The sequence below is a fragment of the Triticum aestivum genome, chromosome 6B, assembly GCF_018294505.1.
Source record: "Triticum aestivum cultivar Chinese Spring chromosome 6B, IWGSC CS RefSeq v2.1, whole genome shotgun sequence".
Taxonomy (NCBI): domain Eukaryota; kingdom Viridiplantae; phylum Streptophyta; class Magnoliopsida; order Poales; family Poaceae; genus Triticum; species Triticum aestivum.
Genome location: NC_057810.1, coordinates 88,235,560 through 88,247,637, shown reverse-complemented (window position 1 = coordinate 88,247,637; position 12,078 = coordinate 88,235,560).

Genomic DNA, 12,078 nt, shown 5'->3' with positions numbered 1-12,078 from the left:
CGTTAAGTACAGAGAGCTAAACCTAAAATTCGGTCGAACCAGAGACATGTCTGTGAGTCGAATGATGGAGATATCCACCAAGTATGCTAATGGTGAAGAAGAGGATCGGCTCCGGAGTGGCAAGCACAAGTCAGTCGCCCACGAAACCGAAGGAGGGAACTCTAGTCGGAAGCAGAAACAAAAAGCCGAGCCAGCTGCTCCTGGAGAAGCCTTGGCCGTGACTCAAGGAAAGTTTAAAGGGAAGCCCAAAGGGTCTTGGAACCCTAAGAAGGTGAAGGACAAGGAAGGGAATGACGTGATGGATTTACCGTGCCACATCCACACGAAGAAATATGAGGAGGGTAAACTCATTTACCAAAACATACCACTCGACCGTGTCGGCTCTTGATCCAGCAATTCCAAGGGAAACAGCCCAAAGATAAGGAAACAGAGTCAGACAAAGTTGAGGACAAAGAAGATAGTGATGATGGATATCCCCAGGTCAATTCCACCCTGATGATCTTTGCTGATGTTGAAAGCAAAAGTCGATTGAATGTTATCAACCGAGAAGTAAATATGGTTGCTCTGGTGACACCTAGTTATCTGAAATGGTCTCAGACTGCCATCACATTCGACCAGTCCGATCATCCGACACACATAGCCACCCCTGGGAGGCAAGCTTTGGTGGTCGACCCAGTCGTCGAAGGCACTCGACTGACTAAAGTTTTGATGGATGGCGACAGTGGCCTAAATATACTATATGCAGAGATGTTGAAAGGGATGGGCATTCCGATGTCCAGACTCAGTACTAGCAACATGAGTTTCCATGGAGTCATTCCTGGAAAGAAGGCTGAGTCACTTGGCCAAATTGCTCTTGATGTGGTTTTCGGTGATTCCAAGAATTACCGCAAAGAAAAGTTGACGTTTGAAGTTGTGGATTTCCAGAGTGCTTATCACGCTATTTTGGGAAGGCCTGCTTATGCACGTTTCATGGCTCAACCATGTTATGTGTACCTCAAATTGAAGATGCCTGGTCCCAAATGTGTGATCACTATTACTGGCAATCGGAAGAAGGCGGAAGAGTGCTTTTAGAAAGGCTCAAAGATCACCGATGCTCAGATGGCAGTGGTAGAGTTGCAGGAATACCAGAAAACTGCAGACACGAGTGATTTTTTGCGAGCCAAGAAGCCCGCTACGGAATCAGCGTTTCAGTCGTCCGGTGAGACAAAACCAATTCACATTCACCCGACCGACCCTAGTGTTGCTCCGACTCATATCTCTACAACACTCGACTCCAAATAGGAAGAAGTGCTCATCCAGTTCCTCCGTGAGAACTGGGACATCTTCGCATGGAAGCCTTTTGACATGCCGGGTGTTCCCAGGGGGCTGGCTGAGCATCACCTACGAGTCGACTCAAAAGTGAAACCTGTCAAAGAACATCTTCGACGGTCCACCGTCCAGAAAAGAAAGGCCATTGGCGAGGAGGTGGCTTGGCTCTTAGCAGCGGAGTTTATCCGAGAGATTTACCACTCCGAGTGGCTCGCCAATGTTGTCATGGTCCACAAGAAGGACAAGTCACTTCGCATGTGCATCGACTTCAAACATATCAATTGGGCCTGCCCGAAAGATCATTTTCCTCTCCCCCGCATCGACCAAATAGTCGACTCGACTGCGGGATGTGAGCGCCTGTCTTTTTTAGACGCCTATTCCGGTTACCATCAGATCCGTCTGTATGGACCCAACGAGATCAAAACTGCTTTCGTCACTCCATTCGGGTGCTTCTGTTATGTTAGCATGCCATTCGGCCTCAAGAATGCCGGAGCCATGTTCATGAGGATGATTCAGAAGTGTTTGCTCACTCAAATCAGTCGGAATGTGGAAGCATACATGGATGATATTGTGGTCAAGTCACGGAAAGGTTCTGACCTGCTGACTGACCTTGCAGAGACATTTGCCAACCTCAGGAGGTATGATATAAAGCTTAATCCATCAAAGTGCACATTCGGAGTTCCTGGCGGAAACTTACTCGGTTTTCTCATTTCCGAACGAGGAATCGACGCCAATCCAGAAAAAGTTGGTACTATACTCAGAATGAAACGTCCTGTGCGTGTGCACGATGTCCAGAAGCTTACTGGTTGCTTGGACGCTTTAAGTTGATTCATCTCTCATCTCGGTGAAAAGGCATTGCCTCTTTACCGACTAATGAAGAAGTCAGACAAGTTCGAGTGGACTCCTGAAGCTGATGCAGTGTTTGTAGAGCTAAAAGCCCTGCTCTCCACCCAGCCGGTGCTTGCTGCCCCAATCAGCAAAGAGCCTTTGCTGCTTTATATCATGGCCACGGGACAAGTCGTCAGTACAGTACTTACGGTCGAGCGGGAAGAAGAAGGAAAAACCTTTAAAGTTCAGCGCCCAGTATATTATGTTTCTGAAGTTTTGACCCCATCAAAGCAAACATACCCTCATTATCAGAAGCTTGTATATGGGATTTACATGACCACGAAGAAGGTTGCTCATTACTTCTCTGACCATTCCATTACAGTCGTCAGCGACGCTCCATTGTAAGAGATTCTGCACAACAGAGATGCAACTGGTCGGGTGGCAAAATGGGCAATTGAACTCCTTCCCCTAGATATCAAGTTCGAGGAAAAGAAACCAATCAAATCCCAAGCAATAGTAGATTTCATCGCCGAGTGGACTGAACAGCAACTGCCGACTCAAGTTCACTCGGAGCACTAGACCATGTTCTTTGATGGTTCTAAGATGCTGAATGGTTCTGGTGCTGGGGTAGTGTTGGTTTTCCCCCGAGGAGATAAACTCAGATATGTGCTCCAGATTCACTTTGATTCCTCCAATAATGAAGCAGAATATGAAGCACTTTTGTATGGGTTGCGTATGGCCATTTCACTCGGCGTCCGTCGCCTCATGGTCTATGGTGACTCAGATTTGGTGGTTAATCAAGTGATGAAGGAGTGGGACGTCAGAAGTCCGGCTATGACTGGTTATTGCAATGCAGTGAGAAAGCTAGAAAGAAATTCGAGGGGTTAGAGCTTCATCATATACCCCGACTGAAATATCAAGCGGCTGATGATTTGGCAAAAATAGGTTCCAAGAGAGAAGCCGTTCCCAGTAATGTGTTTTTGGAACACATCCACACACCATCAGTTCAAGAGGATCCTTTCACCGAAGAAGCCCCGCAGCCAAAAAGTACCACGGATCCGACTGAAGTTGAAGTTCCAGCTGTGATTGACCTGATCATGGAAGTTTTGGTCATCACTCCCGACTGGACAGAGCTGTACATCGCATATATCCTAAGGCAAGAGATCCCAGAGAATGAAGAAGAGGCTCGACAGATCATCCGACGATCCAAGGCCTTTACTTTGATAAAGGGATAGTTGTACAGGGAAAGCGCGACTGGAGTCAGTCAAAAATGTATAACACCAGAAGAAGGTCAGATAATCCTTGATAATATCCACTTGGGGACCTGTGGTCACCATGCGTCCTCTCGGACCATTGTGGCTAAAGCATACCGAGCAGGGTTTTACTAGCCAAGAGCAAATGAAATGGCGAAGGAGATAGTCGACAAGTGTGATGGATGTCAGTTCTATTCCAATATGTCACACAAACCCGTCTCAGCCTTGAAGACCATTCCACTCGTTTGGCCCTTCACTATTTGGGGATTAGATATGGTTAGACCACTGAGAATTGGCAGGAGCGGTGAGGGAGTCCCAGACTAGGGGGTGTCCGGATAGCCGAACTATCTTGGTCGGCCGGACTCCAAGATTATGAAGATACAAGATTGAAGACTCTGTCCCGTGTCCGGATGGGACTTCCCTTGGCGTGGAAGGCAAGCTTGGTGATACGGATATGTAGATCTCCTACCATTGTAACCGACTTTGTGTAACCCTAGCCCTCTCCGGTGTCTATATAAACCGGATGGCCTTAGTCCATAGGACGAACAACAATCATACCATAGGCTAGCTTCTAGGGTTTAGCCTCCTTGATCTCATGGTAGATCCACTCTTGTAACACACATCGTCAATATTAATCAAGCAGGACGTAGGGTTTTACCTCCATCAAGAGGGCCCGAACCTGGGTAAAACATCGTGTCCCTTGTCTCCTGTTACCATCCGCCTAGACGCACAGTTCGGGACCCCCTACCCGAGATCCGCCGGTTTTGACACCGACATTGGTGCTTTCATTGAGAGTTCCTCTGTGCCGTCACCATCAGGAAGGATGCCTTTTCCCGTCTTTAAAGACGGCACCATCGTCAGGGGAGCTTTGGCCGCCGGCCAGACTATCCGGCTAGGCGGTTTTCTTATGACCGCCTGTTCGGCCACCACTCCGACAATGACCTCTCAGGTCATTAAAAGCGATCTTCACGTCAGCTCGGAATTCGCCGAGCAGCTAGATCCGATTGAGCTCTCCTCCGTAAACGAGCTCTTGGATCGCATCGCCGCCCTGGGAGTCGCTACCGACTAAGATCAGATCGGGCTTAAAACCGATCTGAGAGAAATTAACTCTCCCCAGGTTACCCACCATGTTGTTGTGGTAGAGGAACAATGCGGAGACTCTTCTTCTATGTTAAAAACCAACTATGTCCGGATTCCCGATCCCTCCATGCCAGATTCCCACGGAGGGATGGACGCTAATGAAATACTAAACCTAAAGTCAGGCATCGGACCAGATTTGTTGGAAAGCGTCCAGCAAACCAAGCTTCCAAATCCGGAAGCTTCTTGGCCTTTGAGCCTCAGATCGGGCGGGGTTCCGAACTTGATTCCACCCGCCCACCAAAACATAAGCGATCTATCTCAAATACGGCAAGAGCCCGATGAAACAGTACATCATTACTGGGCCAGATTCCTCCTGGTTATGAACAAGATAAAGGACTGCCGTGAAGAAAGCGCGATTTCAATCTTCTGCAACAATTGCACGGACAAGGGAATCATAAACGCCATCAGTCGTCGCGAATTTACACGCTTCGCCGACCTAGCGACCATTGTACAAAAATACTGCGTGATGGAGAGTGCTTGGAAAACCGAAACTAGATTTTGGGACAATCCGACCCTGAATACAACCCCAGTCCGAAATAAAAGGGTGCGTCATACTCAAGCACCTGGGTTAAAAACCAAAAAGCAAAAAACCCCTAAAGGGTACGGAACCGTACTGGAGGGATGGCTCAACGGACCCTGCAAAATCCACAGTACGGAGGGCGCCACTCCAACACATAGCCTTCGAGCATGTTGGATATTACGGCAGGTGGCCAAACGTGGCGACGGCTTTTTAGCCCCGGGCAATCAGCCCAGCAGCACCAGTACGGGATTAACAGTCTTCGAGACTTTCGCATCAAATAACATGCGGAAATGAACAATCCGCAGCCTCGCCGAAGTCTACCAAGTAGCAACAACAAATCCATGGAGTGACATGGCTATCACCTTCAATGCCAGCAACGAACCTAAATTCCGAACAGCTAGAGCACCAGCCGCATTGGTCCTCAGTCCGAGAGTGGACGGCTTTCGTCTTACCAAGGTACTCATGGATGGCGGCAGCGGATTAAACCTCATCTACGAAGAAACCCTTCAAAAAATGGAAATTGATTGGAGCCGCATCGAGCGGAGCAGCACAACCTTCAGGGGAATAATCCCTAGTCGAGAAGTACGCTGCACAGGAAAAATCACACTAGATGTAGTGTTCGGCTCGCCGGACAATTACAGGTCCGAAGAGGTCCCGTTCCAAGTGGCCCCATTCGGCAGCGGATATCATGCCTTGTTAGGGAGAGAGGCATTCACAATCTTCCAAGCTATACCCCATTACGGGTACATGAAGCTCAAAATGCCTGGACCCAATGATATAATCACTCTCGCCAGTGATCCAGATACAGCACTCCGCGCTGAAAATAAGACAGCCGCACTGGCCCTAGAGGCATTATCCGAAGCCTTAGCGGCAGAGGAATTAACTGCGCTGCACTCCACGGTGGATAGGGACGATGTGATACTCGATAAGAGGTCCAAGTCCACCTCTTTTAAACCAGCAGACGAAATAGTCAAATTCAGGTCCATCCAACGGACCCCACAAAGATGGCATCCATTGGGGCACAATTAAATCCTGATGTAGAAGCCGCACTACGAGAATTCCTTCGGGAAAATTGGGACATTTTTGCCTGGCACCCTTCAGACATGCCAGGAATCCCATGCAGGCTGGCAGAGCACAGCCTAAATATCCTAAAAGGATTCAAGCCAGTCAAACAAGCTCTTCGGCGATTTTCCGAACCCAAAAGACAGGCAATGGGAGAGGAGCTAGCCAAACTCTTAGAAGCCGGATTCATTAGAGATATCAAACATCCGGACTGGCTAGCCAACCTGGTAATGGTACCAAAAAAGGACAAATCATGGCGCCTCTGCGTCGATTTCAAAGACCTTAACAAGGCCTGTCCAAAGGACCCTTTCCCTCTCCCTCGCATCGAACAAATCATCGATGCTACCGCAGGGCACGATTCATTGTGCTTCCTCGATGCATATTCTGGATACCGTCAAATCAAGATGGCAGAAAAAGACCAGGCCGCAACGGCATTCATTACTCCATATGGGCCATTCTGCTTCAACACAATGCCCTTCGGACTAAAAAATGCCGGCGCAACATATCAGCGCATGATTCAGGCATGTCTGGCTACCCAGATAGGCAAAACAGTAGAGACATATGTAGACGATGTGGTCGTCAAGGCCAAACACGTCGAAACTCTAGTAGACGACTTGAGGGTGACATTTGACAACCTCCGAGCATATGACATTAAGCTCAACCCGGAAAAATGTGTCTTTGGAGTACCAACCGGAAAGCTTTTGGGCTTCATTGTATCCGGTAGAGGAATTGAAGCAAACCCAGCCAAGATCCGAGCTTTGTCACAATTGGATATCCCAAAAGACCTCAAGCAAATACAAAAACTAACTGGGTGCGTAGCGGCTCTAAGCCGCTTCATCTCCCGTTTGGGAGAAAAGGCCCTGCCCCTCTATCGCCTCCTCCGGCGCATCGAACACTTCGAATGGACGGATGCCGCCATGGCCGGACTCGAAGAAATCAAGGCCATACTGGCAACAAATCCGGTCCTGGCCGCGCCCAACCTAGGCGAACCTATGTTATTATATATCGCAGCAACACATCAAGTTGTCAGCGCGGTACTCGTCGTCGAACGAGAAACAGAAGGGCACAGATTCCCTCTTCAAAAACCAGTGTACTACGTATCCACTCTCTTAACTCCATGCAAGTCCCGGTACCCACATTATCAAAAGATAGCGTATGCGGTGTTCATGGCATCCCGGAAGCTGCGACACTACTTTCAAGAGTGTTCCATAATGGTGGCCTCCAAAGTACCTCTCAACGATATTATAAACAATCGCGCCGCAACGGGTAGGATTGCAAAATGGGCCATTGAGCTCTTACCATTTGATATAACCTACAAACCACGGCGAGCTATAAAGTCGCAAGTCCTGGCTGACTTCGTCGCCGAATGGACCGAAGCCGAACTCCCTAAAGAGTACGACGCGTACTCCAATTGGATCATGCATTTCGACGGATCCAAAATGTTGGCTGGCTTGGGCGCTGGCGTCATCTTGACGTCCCCAACTGGATACACAGTCCAATACGTACGTCAAATAATGTACATGGACTCCAACAATGCAGCCGAATACGAGGCCCTTCTACACGGCCTCCGGATGGCAATCTCCATGCGCATTCAACGCCCAGAGGTGCGCGGGGATTCAAACCTCGCAATATCCCAAGTAAATGGAGACTTTGACGCCAAAGATCCGAAAATGGCAGCTTACCGCAACGCCGTCCTAAAAATGTCATCTCGGTTCGAAGGACTCGAATTCCATCATGTAGCCCGGGATAATAACCAGGTAGCAGACGTGTTAGCACGCATCGGCGCGAAACGTGACGCCGTCCCTCCAAATATCTTCCTGGAACGGCTCTTTAAGCCATCCGTATTATGGGAAGAGGAGTCCAGAAATAACAATCCGGAGCCAGCTGCATCACCTAACTCAGACAATTCTGACACAATCGGCGGCTCAGCCAATGAATTAACACCTTCAGCCCACGAAATAATGGCAGTAATTGCCCCGTGGATGGAACCATTCCTAGCCTACTTAATTAGGCAGGAACTTCTCGAAGACCAAAACGAGGCCCGCTACATAGTTCGGTGATCTAAAGCCTACAAGGTCCATGAGGGAGAACTTTATAAGAAAAGCGGAACCGGAGTCCTTCAAAGGTGTATCTCCGAAGAGGAGGGGCGAAATCTCCTGGCTGAAATTCACGCCGGACTCGGCGGGCACCACGCTGCAGCCTGGGCCCTTGTAGGCAAGGCCTTCCGTACAGGATTTTATTGGCCAACAACCTGGGCAGATGCTCAGGACTTAGTCCAACGATGCGTCGGTTGCTAGCTCTTTGCTAATCAGAGCCACATGCCACCCACCGCCCTCAAAACTATACCCATCACCTGGCTGTTCGCGGTCTGGGGGCTTGACATGGTTGGACCCCTTAAAGGGGGAACCCACAAGCACAAATACTTATTGGTCGTGGTGGACAAATTCACCAAATGGATTGAAGCCAAGCCGGTTAAAACGGCAGAATCCGGACCTGTGATAGACTTCATATCTGGGGTAGTACACCGTTTTGGCGTCCCCCACATCATCATCACTGATAACGGCACGAATTCCACGGTCGACGAGGTTAAACTCTGGTGCAAAAACATGGGCATCAAGCTTGACTACGCTTCAGTCTATCACCCCCAAACTAACGGTCAAGTCGAGCGAGCAAATGGTCTAATCATGAGCGGCATCAAACCCAGACGAGTGCGGTCCCTCAAGGAATCTAACACGCACTGGGTAGAGGAGCTCGACTCCGTACTCTGGGGGCTGCGGACCACGCCAAACCGAACTACCGGATTCACACCATTTTTTATGGTGTACGGCGCAGAGGCAGTTCTGCCCTGCGAAATAATTCATGACTCACCTTGCGTGCGCATGTATGAAGAAAGAGAAGCCGAGCTGGATCGGCAGGACAGTTTGGACGCCTTAGAGGAGGAGCGGGATGTGGAAAAAGCTCGTTCCGCATTTTATCAATAGCAGGCTCGAAGATATCAAAGTAGAGAAGTACGGGCCAAAGCGGGCCAAAGCGTACAATGTTGGCGAACTTGTTCTACACCTGCCGGACAAGAAAAAGGACAAACTTAAGCCCAAGTGGGAAGGTCCCTTCATCATCGACCAAGTCCTGACCGGCAGAGCATACCGTCTACGTAACACATCTGACAACCGACTCGAGCCGAACCCATGGAACGCAGCCCGTCTCCAAAGATTCTACGCCTATCGCCGGACTCAGAGTTCGTCTCACTCCTCCGTCCACCTTTTTACATTTTCATTGTCTCTTGTCCCCCTCCTTCTTCCCACTTTTTTTCAATACCTTTGATAGGCTGATTTGCACATTGTTCGCACACACTTGATGTGCTCTTAGCACTCATTATACCTAGGGGCTTCTTTAACAGAATCTTATTTATACGGGCTTCATGCCCAACACATGTGTCATACTTCCGCATGTACCTTTTATTCACCATTATATGCATCGATATGACTTAAGTTTTGGCCAAGCTGGGTTGCCTGGCTCCTGTGCTTACCCCTACGTTCCCGATTATTTGGCTAGGAGCTAAAGGGAGCACCTCTGCGATTTTTACTGCCGGGTCAGCCGGATGTGTACCTCAGACTGGGTGAAGCCGAAAGCTAGCGTTCTTAAGAGAATATCCGGTCGGTGACTTGAAAGATGATTTATTACTTACTTATTTATTTGCCCCTAGATGCTCTTTCTGCTATTTTTGCAGTCCGGACATGCACTTTAGGGCATGCCTCCCAGGGAAAGGAACCCTTAACGGAACTATTCTCCCTGGAAGATGTTTCTTACTAACCATGTAATATAACATAGCTAGTTGGGCACTTGTTTGATAAAGCAATTATGACCCCAACGCCTTGTCTCCACGCATGCCCCGGTTCTTCTATAACCGTAAGGGTATTCGGACACACTCTGGACTGTTGGGTCCCGAGGTTGAAGCGAAAAGGTCCGCAAAGACAAACGATCTACAATCCGGCTAGAAGGCATTTTACATGTCATTTCAAATTAGATCGTCAAACTGACTTATTGTACTCCTCTTCAATCCCATCTAACAGGCTGTCTAATTTACAGTCCTGTTGGGAATATTTCGCGGCCAGTTCTACTTGGCCGTACATCAAGCTCACAGGGATCTCCTTCCCATCAGGCCCCGCAGGTCCAACCTCGGCCATGTGGTTTGGGTCAGCCTTCGGGTACCGCGTCTTCACCATGACTCAGGCCTCCCTGGCGCCTTGACGGCAGGCCGATATCTTCCACAGACGGAGGCGTCGCCGTGCTCCCTGAAGCTTCTCAGCAAGCCCTCCAAGGCCATCGGGTAGGGAGACGGAAGGCCATAACACCTGAACGACGCCACTCATCGCCTGCCGAACACATTCGAGCAGTTGCACCAGCTCGGGAAGTTGGTCACCCGTTGAACCAGGCATTTCCTCCGCAGGGCGACCTGTGAGCACACCTAAAGACACATTTCTGTCAATCGACTTCCTCGTCGAATTCTTCTTTTCAAAGGAATTTGCTCAAGCCCTTACTATAAATGCCGCGACGAAGCCGCTGATTCTCCTTCACGGAGCCAGACAGCTGGGCCCGAACACCTTTCAGCTCTTCTCCTAGCTGGGTGTGGGCATCTTGGAGCTTGTTTCTCTCCTGCTGCACGTTCATAAGCACCCTCTCGCCGGCCTTTAGCTGACGCATTAGCTGTTGCTTGTCTAGATCTAGTCCGGCGCCCTCTGCAATATTATTGTCAGATTTACGCACACGCCGCACTTTGTTAACTACTTATCTTTTCGAAGTACGTATTACCAGCGGGGGTCTCTGCGGCTCCCCCTGTGGTGGCTAGTGCGGCCTCAAGTTGGGCCTTGCACTCCTGGAGCTCCTGGGACAGGTGGGTATTCTTCTCCGTAAGATCCTGCATAATAAATGATCCTTAAATCAGTTATTTTAACTATTTTACGTCTCGGGGGCTACTAGCATATATAACTATAAAAATTACTTACCCGTATGTCCTTCACATACTGCTCCGTGGCTCTGGTTAAACCATCTTGAGCAGCACGGAGGTGCGCGTTTCCCGCATCAAAGGCATTCAACGCCTCCGGGGAGAAACACGCGTCACGAAGAACTGTCCGGCGACGCCTGTGATTCATGGCGCTCTCCACCTCAGACCGGGTGGCGGATAGCCTGTTGGCATCCTCCGTCGGAGGAGCATCTGGCTCTTGCCTTGTGTTCACCTCCACTTCCGGACCACGCGATGGAGCATGGCTGGCGGAGGCTTGATTGGCAACCTCTCCGGACACTGTCCGGCGAGCGCTCTTTCTCCTAGAAAAAGTTATGAGCATTAATATACCTCCTAGGGATCCTTCCCTTAAAAACAACGGTGCGTTGTACCGTTGCGGCGATGTTTCGATTCACGTCGCACTCCTCTTCCGCCTGCTGGGCCGAACTGACCCTTGCTGGTCAGCCGCCGCAGGTTCGGCTTCCCGCCTTAAAGGCACCTCCTGCGATGCACCATCAGTATAGGATGGTCATAGTTGAGCACGAATCAAATGATGGTGTCAAGACCTCGGTCGTAGTCACCTGGGAGGCCGGAAACAAACCGGGGTAGTCAGCCGTAATGGCAACTAGGGTATTGTCCATGCTAAGTTTTTGGAACACCCCGTCAATCAGCTCCACCTTTATGTCCGGATCCTCTGCGGAGGTCGGATCAAGGGATCGTTCCGGATCCTCGGGCTGTGGAGTTAGGCTTCGTGTGCCCTCCACGTCCCGGCGCAGTTCCTGCGTCGAAATCACAAAGTAAGATACTTGACTTTGGAAGTATGGATCGGGTAGATAAACGTCCGCTTACCCAGCTCCGAGGGTTGTTCATGGAAAATCCGTTCAATGGGTTCGTGCGGAGAAAGTCCTCCTCCTCCCCCTTGTACAAGCCGGACAGGATCTTTGCCAGATCGGCTGCCGAGCCCGGCC